This window comes from Phodopus roborovskii, unplaced genomic scaffold, assembly GCF_943737965.1.
Source record: "Phodopus roborovskii unplaced genomic scaffold, PHOROB, whole genome shotgun sequence".
NCBI lineage: Eukaryota > Metazoa > Chordata > Mammalia > Rodentia > Cricetidae > Phodopus > Phodopus roborovskii.
The window spans coordinates 20,048,636-20,069,375 of NW_026126540.1; the positions used below are offsets into that span (position 1 = coordinate 20,048,636).

The 20,740-nt window shown below is 37.8% G+C and overlaps 2 protein-coding genes across 10 annotated transcripts in view; one reads left to right on the forward strand and one right to left on the reverse strand.

The window, feature by feature from the left end:
• Nucleotides 1-20,740, reverse strand: part of Kirrel1 (kirre like nephrin family adhesion molecule 1) — a 1,148,154-nt gene that overhangs the window by 273,792 nt on the left and 853,622 nt on the right. The window lies entirely within an intron of this gene.
• Lrba (LPS responsive beige-like anchor protein) overlaps nucleotides 1-20,740 on the forward strand; it is a 552,647-nt gene that overhangs the window by 38,498 nt on the left and 493,409 nt on the right. The gene's annotated exons all lie outside the window — the stretch shown is intronic.

Below are 20,740 nucleotides of genomic sequence, written 5' to 3' on the forward strand. Positions count from 1 at the left end.
TTTCATTATTATTTTGTGTTTGTGTCTGTGTGTGCATGATTTGTGATGATGGTCATGCATGTACCATGGCATGTTTGTTGAGGTCAGAGGACAACTTTGTGATGTTGATTCTCTCCTTTCTGGGAATCATGCTCAGGTCACCAGCTGGTATGACAATCTTGCCTGCCCATTTTTCATGTGTGTGTGCCTTCCCTCTTTTTGTGTATGTGTATGCATATTTGCATTTGTGGGTCCCACGGCTGATGTCCAGAATCCAGTTGGATTGCCCGCCCGGCCGCCACCTTATCCTTTGAGGTAGAGTTTCTGTATGAAGCACAGAGCTTTGCAATGTGGTTAGAGTCTCTAGCTAGTTTGCTTTAGGGATCCCCTCTCATACCCACCCAGTGTTTACATGGGATCTGGGGATCTGAACACTTGACTTCCTATTTGCATAGCAAGTGCTTTAACTACTGAGCCATCTTCCGTCTTAACACATCATCCTGTAGTTACTAGAACAGTATTGATTTTATATACTTTGCTTCTTTTGAAACGTTAGTTTACAATAAGAAAATCAGACTTGATAACCAAACTGATTTATTGACACATCTTTTTTACAATGACAGTTTTTGCTTTTTAAGTTTGCTACTCCTAATACTATAAAAAGATAACTGGTCAAACTATTAACTTACAGAAAGTGAATTCATGTAATCCAAACCTAGGGAGAATGTGACACTGAAATGCTTCTGTGAGTGTGTTGCTATTGGATGAAATTTCAGGTAGGAAGTAACTGCATTGTTTTGTGTGAGTCAGTTAGTTTAGTACATTCCACTAGATTGCTTTTAGAGAGTGCATTTATTTTGATAGAAGGGGCCAGAAAACCTAGCAAAGGAACTTTTTTAAGTCTTTGCTTTTCTTGAGTGGGAAACCCTTTTATTTAGATGCGAGAGGAAGCATGATGGTGCTTCTCTCTCCATATTTCCCCTTTTGGTCCTTACCAGCTCACTGGACCCAGGGCCTTACACATGCTGGGTAAGTGCTCTACCAGTGGGCCTCAGCCCTACTCCCCCGCCCTTGGGCAGCCTGTTAATGATGACAAGAAGGGTTGGTTTATATTTTTCAAAAATTGACAAGTTTTTCAAAAGTCTAGTTTATTGTGTTAAATACTTATATATAATTTTGTTTTTCCTTAGTTTGATAATTTGCTTCTGTTTAACTCTTCTTCTATATTGTTTAATTTAAGTCATTGAATCATTTTATATCTCCTACTTCAGTGTTTGTTGATGCTATTTGAGTATTGACTTAAATATTACAAATATTTTTGTTTGAACACAAACAAAATTTTCTTTTAAAGTAAGGGTCTCATGTAGTCTAGGTTTGCTTTCAGTTCACTCTGTAGTCATGGATGTCTTGAATGTCTCATCCTCTTTTCTCTACCTCCAAGAGTTAAGATTAAAAGCATGTGCCATCACTTCTGAATTGTTAAATCTTTTTGCAACTTTTTAGGGTATATTTGCACACTTCAATAATTTCAAAGAAAGTATCTTGGTCAAGTTTTCCTGAGTGTCCTGGCTTCTAAAAGTGACTGAAGAGGCTGGTTTTACGTGTGCTACTTCTAAGTCTGTGGCGTACTACTCACTCTTCCTTTTTAGTCCTCTCTGTAAGTGTTTTTTTGTAGAGGTGAGGTGAGCTAAACTTTGAAAATTAGAGTAGGAGAACAAATGAGTGGAATGGGGTATATTAGTAATACTGGTTATAAGTAAGATATGCCTTTCAAAGACACAGCCTCATTGACATGCTCTCTCCAGTCAGACCTGCCATATAACTGATCATCTCTAATTTATCCATCTATCAAGGAGGGCCTTTACCGTATATATGATCCAGTCCCTTCAATAGCACTACCAGGACTACCAAGCCTTCAATACATCAGCCTTTGGGACCATTTTATATCTACAACATGATAACCAGCAGGAATGTATAGGGGAAAAAATGGGAGGTAAGGTGTTTTGAAATTGGAGAGATGGCTCAGCAGTGGAGAACACTTTCTGCTTTTGTAGACAATCTGAGTTTGATCCCAGCACCCACAGGACAGCTCACAACTCTTTGTAAAGCTAGTTCTTGGCAGTCTGATGCAATCTTCTGACTTCTGTGGACACTAGTCATGCACATGGTACACAGATATACATGTGGGTAAAATACTTATACACATAAAATAATAAAGAAGTGTGACAGAGTGGACCCAATGATGGAGGGTTATTCTGGTTATGAAGAATGCTTATGTGGTGTTTTTGTGTAGGGTTGCTAAGAAAGCAAAAAATATATATTTAAAGACAGGGCCTCTCTATATATTCCTGTCTGTTCTAAAATTCTCTATGTAGGGTAGAGTGTCCTTAAACTCACAGATTCGCCTCTTCCTCCCCAGTGCTGAGATTAAAGACATGGGATACCATGCTGGGATAAAGTATTCCTGAGAGGCTTTTGGTGGTGGCACTAGTGGTGTTAGAGTTTGGAACCAAATGGGCCAACCTTCTCATGCCCTGGTTACTAAAATCTAACCAATTTTTTATTAAAAGTACTTAGTTGATGATGGAGTTTCATGGATATCTCAACTAATAAGAGCTTGATGAAGGCTTATCTTTCCATGTTTTGTAGATTTCAAGGTCATGAGCTGAATGAACTCAGGGCCTTAGCATGGGATTCCTGATGGTGAGATACTGAGGAAGATAATTAAATATCAGTTTTAGAGTTGGGGGTATAGCTCAGTGATAGCCTAGTTTGCCTACTATGCCTGAAGCTGAGTTCAACACCTGGCCACAAATCAAACAACAACAACAACAACAACAAGACACCAAACAAACCTTTAATCCCAGCACTGAGGAAGCAGAGGCAGGTGGGTCTCTGAGTTTGAGGCTAGCCTAGTCTACAGGTGAGTTCCAGGATAGTCAGGGCTACACAAGAGTATTTTATTGCTTATGGTTTTATAATTGTTGACAAATTATTTTAGGATAAGTTAATACATTTGAGGAATAAATCTGATTGGAATCTGTCATGTTTTGATGCATGTATAAGAGAAACCTCTTCTCTATAGGGACTTTCTAGAGTCAGGAGCTTTCTAGCTTGCTTCCTAGGACTTAAAAAAATATGTAATGTAAGATGTCAGCACCTCTTAATTTTAGTTTCTTTAGGACATTGTAATCATGAGTAGCTGCTATCAACTGAACAGAGAGGGAAGTGTACAAAAGCTTAGACAATATCCAGTTTTATGTACTCTTTACTCATGAATCAGTAGTATTTTCCTTTGTACATTATTCCCAGGACAAAAAAGAAGTATGAACATATATTGACAGTAAGAAAGCTGGATTCTTGGGGTACTGACTGCTTTTGTAGAGGACATGGGTGCCTATACAGGCACCTAGCACCCACATGGCAGCTCACACAGACACACATGCGGGCAGAGCACCGATGCACATAAAAAAAGAGATTATTAAATTAAAAGACAAAAAAAAGATTATATGTAATTCATATGCTATGAATTGGGAGACAACTCATTAATTAACTGATGGTAATCTGGAACTTGGTATCACAATTTCTTGTACATAGTTTTTCTCATTGCTTTTTCTTCAACAATTAAAATTTGAAATCAACCATGTGATTAGGAGAAGCTTCATGCACCAATGATGTAATCCATTATTTTTACTGTGAGCTGAGCAATAATATTTCAGCAGAAGCAAACAGGCATATAATCAATTCTTAAGATAATAAGTTAAAAATCAGGGCCTGGGGAGATGGCTCAGGGGTTAAAGAGTACTGGCAGTTCTCCCAGAGGACCCGAGTTCAATTTCCAGCACCCACATAGCAGCTCACAGCTGACTGACTCTGGTTCCAGGGGAGTTGACCCCTCACACAGATTTGCACGAAGGCAAAACACCAATATACATAAAAAAGTCAAAAAGGATAGTTTCCACGGCATGGCAGCGTGTTTGCTGATTCTCACATCATGAGAGTTGAAATAACAAAGGCCCGCAAAAGCTAGATGTCTTAAGACCTGCCTAGGCAGCTTCCTGGCATGAATTTTCATATAAACTTAATAGCACTAAACAAACAAACAAAAACAAACAAACAAAAAAACAAACTACTTTTCATTGTAGTTTAGTCTTCTGATACAGATACTTTCCCAATAACTTTTTCAAAGAAATTTTGATGGTCTATTTAGTTTATTTCCTATTTCTAATAGAAAGAAAAAAGCAAGAACATTTTAAAAAGCATATAGTGTTCTATAGTGTTCTTTGTTTTTTAATTTATCTTCTGCAGCTGCTAGACCCTTAGAAGTTAATAATTTCTCCATTTATTTGTTTAATCTTTGTCTTTTTTGTGGCTAAACTCTTGTTATGAACTCTATTTATTTGAATAGACTATCTCAGTATTCTTGGGATATCATGGATATCTTAATAGTATTTCTAGGTTACCATTATTCCTAAACATTTTTAGCTATCTTTGTTGGAGACTAAGACTGAAAATACGAATTATTTTAAAAAAGACATTTCTTTTCTTTTTCTCAGAGAAATTGTATACTGATTTAATAATGTGTTCTGTGACTATTAAGATGTCTAAAGTGTAGAAATTGGGTAATCATCAAAAGTTTATTAGTAATTACTGTAAGAAATAATCATGTATTACTTAATAAAGGTTAAAAAAGCTGACAGTGGGCCTGGAAGATGGCTCAGTGGTTAAACTCTCTTATGTGTAGAACCCAGGTTTGGATCTCAACACCTGCAGTGGTCTGTAACTCTAGTTCCGTGAGTTCTGACACCTTTTACTGGGCTCTGCAGCTACTGCATGCTTGTGATAAACATACGTACATGTAGGCAAAATACTCATGCACGTAAACATTTTTTAAAAAGTTAAGAAATTAAAAACCTGAAGCCAATTTTATGGTATAATTTGCGATTAAATTATAGATATTTTAAAGTTATAAATTAACCAGTCAAAATACACTTTACATTAAAAATTTCATTGTAAAGTAAAGCAGAGCTCATTAACACGAAACAAAATAAATAAAATTAAGAGCAAATAAGCAATAGAATGCTCATAGCTTTCCTAGAATTTCTTAATTGTGTCTTTTTTTCTCATCCAAATGTAGACTTAAGAGAAAAAAAAAAGTCCCTTCCTTATTGTCCTATTATCCCTAGGCTTCAATTAAATTTTGCTTATGTATAATTAATTAACCAACTAATGAATTTGGTTCTTTGAGACAGGTTCTCATTGTAGCAGGGACTGGCCTTGAATTTGCTGTGTAGCTGAGAAAGGCCTAAAATTCCTGCTTCACCCTCCCAAGTGCTAGGTGCTTCACCACCACACTTAGCCTAATATATTTAAAAGTATCATGAATTTACTTATAGAAGAACTTGTAACTTTTGACATTTTATAGTTTTTGTCTGAATTTTGTTCACTGAGTATTTAACGTAGTTACACATGTCCTGCAGTCCTCTGTGTTTCCTGTATTTTGGCCACAAAATCTAGAGGCTGGGTCAGACTCAGCTTCCATTCCTGTGACTAGACTGTAGGTGGTGCCCTCTTCTTTCACTGGAAGCAATTATGCCTGGTTTCTCTGTGTGGGTGATCTTATTGGCCCTGGTATTCATGATCAAAATAGATTTATTTTCTTAGCTATAAAAAAAGTAGCCACAGTGTCTGTTTGTCCTCTCTCTGGTGTGTGTGTGTGTGTGTGTGTGTGTGTGTGTGTGTGTGTGTGTGTTTATGTGTGCGCACATGTATGTGTGTGTGTATTTAAGTGGAATCTTTCAATGAAGGAATATTTATTTAGCTACCTAGTGGTATGGTCTCCAGTGTACATTTGTAGAAGGCAGAATAAACGCACAATTTTTCTCTTAATTTACTTGTATTCAAAGTAACAGATATTTATGCTTTATCATCTTTTAAAACAGTGGTTTACAACCTGTGGGTCATGACCCCCATGGGGGTCGAATATCAGATATTTACATTACAATTCATAACAGTAGTAAAATTACAGTTATGAAGTAGCAATGAAATAATTTTATGGTTGGGGGTCACAACAACATTAAGAACTATATTAAAGGGTTGCAGAGTTAGGAAGGTTGAGGAACCTGTGAATTTGTTCTTGTGAACATGAACTAATAGATTTAAATGTATTTGATTGTAATTGTTCTTTTCATTGAACCACAGTTTGCCTTGTCTTTGGTCAATAAGGTATTCTTTAGGTCAGATTTTGAGTCTTTTTTGGCAGAGTCTTTTTGATTTGATGATATTCCTGCTATGTCAAGATAATTTAGGCTCAGTTTTTCATTTCTAGTTCTAGACATTGAATCAGATGTTTCTAAAGGAACCCTGATTTTCCTTGGTCAGAAGTCCACTTTAAGACTTAGATATGAGTAATATGCATACTCATTATTACCTTGTTGGTCATTGCTCTTTTAGAGGCCAGAAGGACACATACACTCTTAAGTACCAATTACAATTTTATACATTGGAGTGTGTGTTTATGTATTCTTATGAGTTCCTAGTGACACTTCTGTCGTTTTTCAGATCCTATCAGTTGAGCATATCCTTTTCTATATCTACTTCATGTGTTTTTGTCATGAAAGGCTATTAGATTTTGACAAATGGTTTTTGTGTTTATTATGGTGATCATATGATTTTCTTTCCATGTTATTCATGTAATATATAATTTATTGTGTACGTAAGTTTGTTGATGCATAAGCCTGTGTGTGAGTACAGGTACATGTGCATGCTTATATGTATGAAGGCCCGAGCTCAACCTTGTATGTTGTTTCCCATATACTGTCTACTTTTTTGTTGTTGTTTTTGGGTTTGTTTTTGTTTTTAGAGACAGGGTTTCCCTATGTAGCTTTGTAGACTAGGCTGGCATTGAACTCACAGAGATCCTCCTGCTTCTGCCTCCCAAGTGCTGGGATTAAAGACATGTGCCACCATCTGGCTCTTTTTTTTTTTTTTTTTTTTGTTTTTTGAGCCATGTTCTCTCACTGGCCTGGAACTCTCCGGGTGCCTAACCAGCTAGCCCCAGGGAACCAGTTGTGTTTTCTTCCCCAGGGCTGGCATTAAAACATATGCCACTCTATTTGGCTTTTTAAAAATAAGGGTTCTAGGCCTGAATTCAGGTTCCAGGTATTTTACTGACAGAGGCATCTGCAGCTTCATATTTATTAATTTTTGTGTGTTAAACTAAACTTGTATTTTTGGGATAAATCTCATTTGCTTATTGTGTAGATTTCTTTTCTTTTCTTTTCTTTTTTTTTTCTACATGTTGCTAATATGTTTCTTCTCATGTTTTAGTGATATAGCCTGTACTTAGGTGTTTTTATCTGTACAAGAGTAATACTGGCCTCATTGAGTTTTTGAGGAGTTTGTGACAGTAAAATTGTCAACTCTAGCTTTACTTTGTAAGTTGATCGTAATGGTATTCTTTTTCCTCCCCCACTGGTCTTGTCCCACTGCCGCGCCAGCCCCAATTAACACACCGAGACTCTGTATTTGATATAATGCTGTTGGCCAGGTACTAGTTTCTTATCAGCTAGCTCTGTCTTAAGTATTAATCCATTTCTGTTAATCTAAATACTTCCATGTGGTTTCATCTTACTGGAGAGAGAGGCCACCGGCGTTTTGCTCTCTGTCTTCCATTTTGACTCCTTCTTACTCCTTCCTCTTTCCTCCTTGTCTCCTAGTCCCTCCTATCTTCCTTTCCTATTGGCCAGCAGTGCTTTATTCATAAAACAGTATGAGAAACATTTTTACAGAATGACATCTCCCACCAGTTGATTTTTGATTACTATTTCTTTGTTTTTAGTCTACTTCTCTTTCTCTTTCTTCTAGATCCAGTTTCAGGAATTAGTGGCTTTTTGCATTTATCTAAGTTGTTACTTTTTTGACGTACAACTGTTCTGATTATTCCTTTGTAATCTTTTTGTTTCTGTAAGGTTGATAGTAATGTGCTTTCTTTCATTTCTGCCTTCTTCCCATAGCTTCTTCCAGTAGGTGTTGGTGGGTCTCCCCTTCTCTCTATGGTACTTCCCCTATGGGCTTATGTGGTCTGAGATTCAGTATCTGTAGCTCTGTGTGGTCCAAGCTCTCTAGGAGGTTTCTCCGCAGACAGGGATCCAGGGATGGGGTCAAGGATGAGGATCCAGAAGAAGATGCCAGCAGGTACTCACAGTGGTCCTCTGGCCAATAGCTCTGGCCAATAGCTGGCGGAAGAGGGCAAGGGCTGAGCTGGAACTTGAGAAGGTTTTGCAGGCTAGTCGGATCTCACTGGAAACTGAAGCTCTCCAGCTGAGACCTTTTTTTTGGCAGAGGCCCGGATTTGGGGGTCAAGGATCTTGCCTGCAGGAACTCAGAGTGGACTTGCAGAGATAGGCAGATCTCTGGGAGGGGCCCGGGACTCCAGCAGAGGACTGGAGGAGGGGTCAGAGACCAAGCCGGTGGAAATTACAGGTGGTCTCTTGTGGATAGTCAGGTCTCCTTTGTTCAGAGTTGCTCAGAGAAGTCTCCGAAGTAGGGTGGACTGTTGGCTCCACCCTCTGTCCCAGTGCTCAACCAGAGCAGCAGGACCATGGGTGGGGTAGGGCACAGGGTGGGGGGGTAGGCTGGTGGTGGGGATGGGTGGGGGTGTATCAGAGCTCCAAGGGTGCTCTGGATGGGGATCGGAGACAGGAGCAGCAGGATCAGGGGCCAACCCAAGGAGTTCGGGCGGGGGAGGGGGGAAAAGAGGTTGTAGGGGACAGGCAGCCCCGATTGGGCCCAGACTCACCTCTGGCCAATAACTGGTGGAAGAGGACAAGGGCTGAGCTGGAACTTGAGAAGGTTTTGCAGGCTAGTCGGATCTCACTGGAAACTGAAGCTCTCCATCTGAGATCTCTTTCTTTGGCAGAGGCCGGATTTGGGGGTCAAGGATCTTGCCCGCAGGAACTCAGAGTGGACCCCTCATTTCTGATTTTAATGATTTGAATCCTTTTTTTCTTGCTCAGTGAAACCAAATTTTATCAATGTTTTTCTTTTGTTTTTATTGAGATAGAGCCTTACTCTACTATTGAATTTGAGAGTTTTTAAAATATATTTTAGATATCCTCTTGTGAGATATTTGCTTTTAAATATAGTCTGTAGTTTGCCATTTTATTCATGCAAAAACATATACACACATAACCACCCCCCACATATATAGTAAAAGTTTGTAATTTTTATAAAGTCTAATTTATTAGTTTTCTTCAGGGAATTTACTTTTGGGTCTGAAGACTAAGTTATAACAGTTCATACTTTGTGGAGGAAACATGAATTATTCTTTTATGTGTTCCAAATCCTACTGTTCTTCAAAATAAGACCATATTCATAACTATGAAATTAATAATATAATTTAAAATAGTTTGGAAGTATTGAGGAAATGATAATAGAGGTAGGGTGCTTGAACAACATTAAATGCTATGTAGTTTTACAGTTACAAACACGTAATTAGGCATGAATATTGAGTTGATTGTTTTGAATATGGAATGTTTGACCATTTGCTTTTTCATATCCTGTGGCGTTTCAGCCCATGTAATGTAAGTTCAGTGGACTTCTGACTGCTTGTCACCAGTGACAGATTTCTGATTTTTAAAATATGACAGTACTATAAATCACTAGTTTGCTAGATTGAACTAGTAATCTATTAAAGAACATGGCAGTATTTACTGTAGATAAATGCAAATTTAAAAAGGTTCTGTGTGTGAAGGTTTAAATGATTTATTATCCTTCAGTGCATGCCTGAGTTTGAAGTTATGTAATAGATTTAGAAAATTTCATTTCCTGTTTGAAGGTTCAAATTTGCATATTTTTTCTGTAATGCAAGTATTAAAGCTTAGTTGTTAGAATATATGGTAAAGTGATAGTATTATTGCTTAATTTTTCAGGGTGTATTACAGTATCAATCCTTTTAAAGGTATAGGTTAAGTGATTAAATATACCCACTTTTATTTTATTAATTTTTTTTCTGGGATAGGGATTGAGGGAGAATTTCAGAATTGGAGATTGTAGTCTCTAGGTGGCTTAAGAATTTGTGTTCACAAGGAGGAGCTAATGAGCCCCCAGACTGATAGCTGGGAAGCCAGCATGGGACAGACTCAGGCCCCCCTGAATATGGGTCTCAGCCAGAAGGACTGAACAGTCTAAGGGACCTCAGACAGTGGAGCCAGTATGTATCCCTGGTGCACAAAAGGACTTTGTGAACACATCCCCCATGGAGGGATAACTGCCTTAATCTAGAGACAGGAGAGAAGCCCTAGTCCCTACTTCACAGGACCTGTCAGATCTACATGACCCCACCTGGATGGCATTCCCCTACATATGGAGTTGGGGTGGGGGGATGGGAGGGGAGGGTGGTTAGGGTGCAGAGAGGGTAAAAGTGAGGGAAGGAGGGAGGGAGGGAGAGGGAACTGGGATCGACATGTAAAATAATAAATTAAATTAAAAAAAAAGAATTTGTGTTCACATGAGCTTTCTCCCTAATTTGGCTTGTGTGTGTGTGTGTGTGTGTGTGTGTGTGTGTGTGTGTGTGTGTGTGTGCGCGCACGCTTTCCTACCAAGTTGCAATTCATACGTTTTAATATGGTGGATATAAGGAATGGAACCATCAATCCTGTTACAAATTCCCATTTCACAAAGTTGCTTTTTCTTACGTGTTCTTTTGAGATAGATTTCCAGATGCTGGGGCTATAGTGTGCACTACCACATCTAGCATGCTTGTTTATTTACTTGTTTGTTTCTGAGGCAGGCCCTTGGTTTGTAGCTCACCATTGCTAGGATTACAGATCCCATATCCTTTTTTAATAAACCGTTTGTTTCAGGACAGTTGCAGAGCCACATGTTGTTGAAAGAATTAAAAAGAGAAATCCTATCTTCTTCCTATTTTTCTCCAATATGAAAATCTTATAAAAACTGTAGCATTGATAGTGATATGATAGTGATATGACACCTCCCAGTACACATGAGTGCCTCCTGATGGCCTCTTCCCCCTGCTGCACCCCGTTGGAACTGCTGAAAACCACCAGTCTTGTTTCCCCATTATTTTGCCAGTTGAAGAATTGTATATAAATGGAATAATATATGAATTTCTGGGCTTTTCAACTAGTACAATATCTTGAAGATTTATTTAAGTTGTTTTGTGTATCAGTAGTCTGTCCTGTTTATTGTCATGTAGTGGGTATGGTGAAGGGTCTTCTGTTTCCATGTCAGGCTATTACTGAAAAAGTAGCTATAAACATAAATGTTATATATTCTCTTTATGGTACAAGAGTTCTTTTTTTTTTATCACGTTTTTTCATGTTTTTAAGGAAAAATGCTGGTGTGCATTTGTGCATTTGCTAGCTCAACTGGTAGTAGTGGCATGTTTAATTTTTGAAGGAAATTACTAAACTACAGTGGCTGTGCCACCCCCACCATCAACATATGAGTGATTCAGTTTCTCCATAGCTTTACAAAAATTGATGTTTTTGTTTAGTCATTCTGATTGATGTGTTCTGATACCTCATTGTGGTTTGAGTTTCCTTAATATCTAGCACTTGTAACCTTTTTTCTGTGCCTTTTTTTTTTTTTTTTTCTTTTTCTTTTTCTTTTTGAGACATTGTCTCTCTGTAGCTTTGGAACCTGCCCTGGAACTCACTCTGTAGACCAGGCTGTCCTCAAACTCATAGAGATCTACCTGCTTTTGCTTCCCAAGCACTGGGATTAAAGGTATGTGCTACCAAATCCGGCCTTCTTTTTGTCTTCTTAAGTGAAATATGTCTATTCTTTGGTTTATTTTCTAGTTAGCTTACTCCCTCCCCCCCCCCCCGCCCGCTGTTGAATTTTGAATTTGAGAGTTCTTTATATATTTTAGATATCCTTTTCTCAAATATTTGGTTTACAAATATAGCCTGTATATAAATTGGTGTTTTTTTTTTTGTTTTCTTTTTTTTGTAAGCAAAAAGTTTGTAATCTTTGATAAAGGCTTCATTTATAAGTTTTTCCATGGGATTTGCCTTTGGTATGCAGTCTAAGTGCTCTTAAATTAGCCCTGAGAAATTTTGGTTTTAATTGTACTTTTTTTTTTTTTTGTTTTTAATTGTAATTTAGTTTTATATTGTACATTTCAACCTGTGACTCATATTAAGCTGTTTTGGGCTAGGTGTTATATTTGTAAGCATTTATTTGTTTGCGTACTGATTTCTAATTGCTTCAGGCCATGTTCTAAAAAGATCTTCACTGCTAAGGTGCTTTTTACATGTTTGTCAAAACTCGGTATGGTGCATTTCTAGATTTTCTTTTCTGTTCCATGGATTTGTATGTCTGTCCTGGTGACTCCTCATCGTATTGATCACTATAGCTATGCATAAACCTGAAATTAGCCAACTTTCTCCCACTTTTTCCCCTTTAAGATTGCTTTTCTGTTTTAGTTAATTTGTTCTTTCTGTATAAATCTTAAAATAATGTTTTATACATTTGTAGAAATCTTCTTGGGATTTATGATTAAAAACTGTTAAATGTACCTGTATCACTTTTGAGGAGTGTTGACTTGTATAAACATATACCCTTTCTATATTTATTGAGGCTTGACACCATAATTCTATGTTTTGGTGGTTTTATGTCTAAGTGGTTTTAATATTTCTGTCAGTTGTAAATGTTGCCATTTTTATTCCATTGCCCTTATTGTTGTTGTTAATAGACACAAGTTGAATTGTCTGTGTCTGTTTTGTAACCTTCACCTTTCTAGAAGGTCACTTCTTTGTTTAGAAGGTTTGTATTCATCAGAGGTAGCCTGTATGTGTGTTGCTTGGGGATCAAGCCTAAGTTTTTTAATCTTTTATTCCCAATCTTTGTTTCAGTTGAGAAGCATAAAATTAGTGATCATTTTGAAATATTTAATAGAAATATCCAGTGAAATTATGTAGACATTGAAGTATGTTTTTGTTGTTTATAATTACAGATATTTCCATACTAGTTAAAGAGTTATTGAAATTTCCTATTTTTATGTTGAGAAAGTTGTGGTAACTTGTTTTTCTGTAAATTTGTGCATGCCCTCTAAATTGTCAAATTTCGTGTTTAAAGTTGTTTATATGTTAGTCCATTTCACTTTTAATGATTTCGTTCTTTTTTCATTCCTGATACTGGCAGTTTATGATTTTTGGTTTGCTTCTTTGTCTTGCAAAAGCTATTTAATTATATTGATATATTCAACTAACTTTCTTTTTTGCTTGTTTTAAAACCTAGGTTTCAATTTTTAAAAAATGGAACTAGTTATTTTCATATAATATATTCTGAACATGATTTCCCTTCTCTTATTTCCTCTCAGATTCTCCCTGCCTCCTCACCCTTCATGTCTTCTTTCTCTCTGTTCTTTTTATAAAGTTTTATTATTTGTTTATGTATATATGTATGTGTGTCTGTGTATGTACCCAAGGAGATCAGAGAGGTGGTAGCTTCCTGGAGCTGTAGTTTCAGGCAGTTATAAGCTGCCTGTTGTGGGTGCTGGGAATTGAATTTGGATTCTCTGTAGGACAATGTATGCTGTTGACCACTGTGCCATTTCTCCAGCTCCTTTCCTTCTTCCTTAAGAAAACAAAACAAACAAATAAAAATGACCAATAAGAATAAAACAAAATTATCAGACTAACAAAAAAGAAACAAAGAAGAGACTAACACACACACACACACACACACACACACACACACACACACACACACACCAACCATAAAAACACAAAATCAGGAGCCATAACATGCAAAGAAGCAGTAAAATTAAAAAAAAAAAAAAAAAAAAAAAAGACTTCCCAGTGAGACTCCTTTGGAGAAACTTAACATTTTCTTTGGTAGTGCTTGTAGATTCTTGGATGGAGATGGGAGCTTAAGCCTACTTCCCCATCTAAGTGCTGGGACCCCATCTGGTTTGGACCTGTGCAGGCCTTGTGCATACTGCCTCACTCCCTGTGAGTTCAATTGTTTGTCTTTCCTGTTGTGTCTGGAAGGCAGTGCTTTCTTGTTTTCCATTTCTTCTCGCTCTTAAAGTCTTTAATCCTTCTTTTAAGAATACCTCCTGGAGTCCTGAGGGGAGGGATTTGATGAAGACATCCCATTTAGGACTTAGTGTACTAAGGTTTTTTACTCTTTTCCAGTTGTGGGTTTCTGTTTTTAAAAAGAGAAGCTTATGAATTTGAGACATTTCCCCCAACGTATGTGATTTTATTCTCATGTTTTCCCCTATATTGAATTAGCTACAACTGCAAATTTGTAAAATTAAATTAAAAAATAATTGTATAATTTTTCTTCTTCCTTTCTTTCCTCCAGTTCTTCCCATGCAATCTCCTTTTCAGAGTCCTGACCTTCTTTAATTGTTATTGTTAAATACATACACACACACACACACACACACGCACGCACGCACGCACGCACGCACGCACGCACTCACGCACGCACTTACGCACACGCACCTCCCCCCCCCCACCTAAATGTGTTCAGCCCTCAGTCTGTTTAGTGTTAATATATGTGTATAATTTCAGGGCTGACTACTTGGTATTGGATAACTCTTTAGGGGCCCTCATCCCTGGGGAAAACTCTCCTGCTTTCCTTAGTTCCTTAGTTGTCTAGCGATGGGACCCAAGAGATTTCTCCCTTCTAGTTTGGCATGTTGATGTTTTGCTTCTTCAGGTCTTGTTTAGGCAGCCATATTGTTGAGGTATCGTGAGTCATATTTCCCTGTTGTTTCTGAGACACATTCTCACAGGAAATTTCCTGCTCTTCTGGCTCTTAAAATCATCCATCCCTCCTTTTCTATGGTGTTCCCTGAGCCTTAGGTGTAGGAGTGATGTTATATATGTATCAATTGTGGTTCTCTGTGTGGTCTCTGTTGCAAAGAGAAGTTTCTTTGAAGAGTGGTGAGTGTTACACTTATCAATGGGTATAAGGATAAGTATTTATAATGTAGTTAGGAATTATGCTGATTTAGTAGTATCTCCTGCAGTAGGTTCTTTCATCTGTTTCCATTACCAGACATTATGTTTTTCTTGTTGAGTGGGCGTTATGTCTAGTTAGAGAGCTATTGATTACCACCAAGATAAAAGTACCACTGTTGTGCTCTTTGAGTTATTGTGCCATACCAATAGTTGTGGTTGCTTCCCTTCCTTGAAATCTTGTACAGCAATTTCTAGTACTATGAAAGATAACCCTTTAAGTTAGATCTATCTTGGGTCCTCCTGGCTTTGTGTCTGAAGTAGTGACTAACCTTCAACCTCTGTGAGGCAACCAAGGGCAACATCGATAGCCTATCGAGACCCTTTTGAGGGTCTTTTGGACTCTCCTGACCAACAACTCAAAAGGGGGTTTCTCATGCATAATTTTGGTTTTTTTGTTAGTCTATGGCTCTTGGGTGGATCATTTTCATCCCAAATGTGATAATTTCACTTAAACTCTCTCTCTCTCTCTGTATGTATGTATGTGTATATGTATATGTGTGTGTATTCATGTCTGTGTGTTAGTTAATGTTAGTGTTTGTTATTTTTAGTTTTTTGAGAATTCTTCACACTGATTTTCATAGTGGCTGTACTAGATTTCAATCACACAAAGAGCCTCTCTTTTCCCCATACTTTCTGTATCATTTGTTGTCAGTAGTTTTGTTGATCTTAGCCATTCTGACTGGGGTAAGTTGAAATATCAAAGTTATTTTGATTTATATTTTCCTAGCTACTAAAGATAATGAACACTTTCGAGATATTTCTTTTTTAATTTTTTGATTTATTTATTTTATGTGTATGGTTTTGCCTGCTTGTTTATTACAGGCTTGGAGTACCTGCCAATGCCAGAAGAGGTCAGATCCCCTGGAGCTGGAGTTACAGATTGTTGTAATTGACCATGTGTGTGCTAGGAATTGAGCCCATGTCCTCAGGAATGAGATGCTGGGATCTGTATGCTTCAGGATTCCATTCTGTTATCAGATTGCTCTTGGTTGATGGACCTGTGGCCAGTGCGATTATGGAATCTGGAGTTAGCACTCTGTTACATAAATCCTGGGAAAAGTCCATGAAAGCAGGAACTCTTTTCTTTTAATTAATTAAAATTTTATGGGTGTGATCTTTTGCCTTCCTCTGTGTCTGTACCCCATATGTGTGCCTGATGCCTTTGAGGCCAGAAGAGGGCTTGGATTTCTTGGAACTGTAGTTATATATGGCAGTAAGCTGTCATATGAATGCTAGGAATCAAGCCTTGATCCTCTGGAAGAACATTTAGTGATACATATATCTTTTTCTTATTTTACATATCAATCCCAGTTTCTTTTCCCTCCCTCCCTCTGTCCCTCCATCTCTCCCTCCCTTCCTTTCTCCCTCCCTCCCATGCCTCCTGACACCCCCTCCCATCCCATCCCCCCCACCTCACACCCCACTCCACATGTATGGTTGATGCCTTCCAGGAGGGATCATCAAAATCTGTCAAGTCATTTGGAGTAGGGACTAGGCCTTCCCTCCTGCCTCTAGGTTAAGGGAGTATCCCTCCATGGAGAATGTGCTTCCAAAGTCCTTTCATGCACCAGGGATACATCCTGGTTCCACTGTCAGAGGTCCCTTAAAGACTGCTCAGGCCTTTTAACTGAGATCCACATCCAGGGGGGTCTGAGTTGGTTCAATGCTGGTTTCCCAGCTATCAGTCTGGGGGCCCAGTAGCTTTTCCTTGTTCAGGTCAGCTGTTTCTGTGGGTTTCTGTAGCCTGGTCTTGTCCTCCCTGTCTGCATCTGGATCAGTGTTTAGCTGTGGGTGTCTGCTTCTGTTTCCATCAGCTACTAGATGAGGGCTCTATGATGGTGGATAAGTTAGTTATAAATCTTATTATCAGGGAAAGGCATTTAAGGTAGCCTTTCCACTGTTGCTCAGATTGTTAGTTGGGGTCATCCTTGTAGGTCTTGGACATTTCTCTAGAGTCAGTTTTCTCTTGAAACCTATAATGGCTCCCTCTTTTATGCTCTCTCTCTCTCTCTCTCTCTCTCTCTCTCTCTCTCTCTCTCTCTCTCTCTCTCTCTCTCTCCTCTTGTTTATTTGTCCCCTGGCTCAGTCTTCCTAGTTCCACATGTTCTCTTTCTCCTAACTCCCTCTCTCTTTAGGGTACCCTCTGGCCTTGTTTTTAAAAGACAGGGTCTCACTATGTAGCCCTGGGTAACTAGAAACTTTCTGTGTACACTAGGTTGTCCTTAGATTCACAGAGATCTGCAAGTAGAATCTCTTAATACTAAATCCGTTTTTGTTTTCAATTTAAAATTTTTCTTCCTTCCTTCTTTCCTTCCTTCCTTCCTTTCTTTTTTGTGGAGTTTTGTCAGCAAACATTTTGAAGAATGTGTAGCCCAAAGGTGTGCTGTTGATAAATAAGTCAAAGAATATTGTGTTTCTGACCACAAAGCATCCTTGCAAAACAAAGCTTCTTCAGATTAAAAGTTCTTTCCCCCACTGCTGGATTCCAAGAAAATATGTATGTGTTTGTTAGAAATGTGCAATGAGCATATGATTAGAAAGTGAAAACCTTTTATAACTCAGTTATGCAGGATAGTCATCATTAATATTCTTTGGGGTTTTTCCTGTAGAACTATTATCATATATAATACATAAATAAGATATATTTGTTTAAAGTAACTCTCCCCCAAAAGCTAACATCCTTTTAAGGTTGAAAACAAATTGCAATCTATAAGGGGATTTCTGATATAAGACAAACACAAAAAATTTTTAAGTGTTTTACTTTTCATTGATAATTTTAAATAATTTATTTTTTACATATTTAAAAGATTTTAAAAAATACTTGAGTCTGATTCAGGGAATGTTTCTTGCTTTCTTGGCACTGTGAAACAGGTAGATTCTCCTTTGGTCCCTCACTGAATGGTACATTTGTAAAGAGCAATAGTCTCTTTTGGTGGCGGTGATTGAGGACTGTGCTTTTACTTGGTTAAGTTTCTCTTGAAAAGGTTAGTATGAAGTAGAGGCAGTGGGTTATGTACCTGCTGAAAAGTTGGACATTCTCCCATCTGTGTATTAGTAACACACTGAAGTAAGGACTTACTGCATTTTTGTTAAAAGTGTTTATAAATTTTTTGAAATGGTTTCAGTTTCTTTCTTGAGTTCTAAATATCTTCCACCTCATAATAAGTTAAATATTTGAGATTAAAAATAATAAAAGGAAACGCTCTATAGCTAGGATTAAAGCAAGTAACTTGAAGCCAAGTGCATACCTTCAGCCACTCCTACTGTCTTCTTTGCACACAGATATAGACTGTAATTTTAATTTCTGTTGCATTTTCCTCTTTCATTTATTCACACTTTTTCCCTCCATACTAATTGTTTTTGGTTTGTTTCATTGATTCTTTTTCATTTTTTTTTGACATAATTATTTCTGGATTCTTTGGAAATTTCACATCATGCACCCCAATCCCGATCACCTCTCAGCCCCTCCATATTGGCTCTGTACCCCTGCCGTATGCCCCCCTAAATTAATTAGAAACAAAACAGACAAACAAAACTTCACCACACTCCTCCATCTTTTCAACACCTCTTTATTCCTCCTAGTGGCATAGGGAGCTGCAGTGTGTCACACAGTACACCCCTTTTGTCCAGTCAGTCCCACCCACAAAATGTTCATTGCAGTGAATCATCGGTCTGGTTCAAGACCTGGTTTCTGGTACACCATCACTGGGCCCTCATGGAAACTCCTGTCAGATGCCTGTAATTGTTTTTTTAGTTTTAATTAAATATTCCTACCAGTAATCATTCACTCAGCATCAGGTCTTGGCCCCCCCCTTTTTAAAGCTAAATATATCTTATTATGTATGTGATCATTTTAGTAAAAATTGTAAAATAAATATTTTCTAATTTCTGTTAAATGATTATAAAGCTCATAAATACAGCTTCTGTGTTATTGCTCAAGTATTTTTGTTTTGTAAAGACATAGTATATTGTGCTGGACATGGTGGTACATGCCAGTGATCCCAGCACTTGGGAGACTGAAGTAGAAGGATTATGAGTTTGATCTCTCTCTCTCTCTCTCACTCACACACACACAAACACACACACATGCCAAGAGAATTAGTATGTTGTGTCATGCATTTTTTCTTTTACTTACAGTATGTTATATTAAATGTTTGCATGTGTGTGACAGCATATGTGTAGATGTGTGTGCAAATATTGATGTATTTGTATGGAATTAGAGATTAGAGGTTGACATCAGCTATCCTTGGGGCAGAGATTCTTACTACACCCCAGAGTTTACTGATTCTAATTTAGTCTAGTTAGGCAGTTTACTCTGGGGAATCCCATCTTCACATTCCAGGTGGGCTGCCATTCCTAACTGGCATGTATATAGTTCTGACATTCTGAACTCTGTTCTTTATGCTTGAACAGAAACCACCTCTGAAGCCTATGGTCTGGCATTTAAAAGAGTTTTTGGGAATGTTTACTGGGGAATTTAGTTGGTACCATTAAAAAATAATTTCAGTTGACACTGGGGTCATTAGTTTGCTAAGGCTCTGTAACAGTAGAAACTTACTGCCTTAGGGTTTTGTATATTAGAAGTTAAAATCAATATGTTAGCAGTTCGGTTCTATAGACTTGTGAGAGTATCTCTCATGTGTCCTTCCTAACCTCTGGAGCAGTGATTATCAACCCATGGGTAGCAACACCTTTGGGGGAATGGCTAATGACTTTTTAACAGAGGTGGTCTAAGACCATTGGAAAACACTACTTACATTACAGTATGTAACAGTAGCAAAATTACAGTTATAAATAAGCAATGAAAATAATTTTATAGTTGGGATCACCACAACATTGAGGAACTGTTATTAAAGGGTCAGAGGATTAGGAAGATTGAGAACCACTGCTCTGGATGCTTTGCAGGAATCTTTGCCTTTCTTTGACTTACAAAATTAACACACAGAACTCTGTCTCCATCTACACCTAGCATTCTCACTTGTGCCTCTGTGTAAATTTTCCATTTTTATAAGTGTAGTAGTCACTTTGATTGGAGCTTATTCTCATGACCTCATCTGAAACCATCCTATTTCCAAATAAAATTACTTTCTGAAATAATGGATGTTAAGACACCAACATAGATTCATTCATTTATTTATTTAATTTTTTGCATGGCAGGGTTTCTTTGTGTAGCCCTGACTGTCCTAGAACTAGCTCCATAGACCAAATTGTTCTCAAACTCACAGAAATCTGCCTGCCTCTGCCTCCTGAATTCTGGGATTAAAGTCATGTGTCACCGTTGCCTGGCAGGTTGTTTTGTTTTGTTTTCAGGGAGCAAATAATTTGGTTCATAGTGGGGTCCATACAGCATAGTGTTGTTTATTGAATGATCTCATTCAGTAATGAGGAAATAGGCTATGTTTTGATTTTAAAACTTACTAGGAAAAATAATACAGTTCTCAAAAATAGATCAAGATAAACAGTGTTAATTTTACCACGTGCTATTGTGTGAGTGATGGGGCTATTTCACTTGAAATACTCTCAAGTAGGGCCTGCAAGGTAGCTCAGTGCTAAGGGTGCTTGTTGGCAAACATCCTGGGAACCACATGGGAGAAGGCGAGAACTCACTTCTACATGTTATCCTTTTACCTCCACATGTGTGCCACAGTGCACACCTCACATGTTCATGCACACAAAACCAATACATTTAATAAAATATAACTTCTGAGAAAATTTAACTATTACCATATATATTAATTCAGTTGGTGTAATGGAGA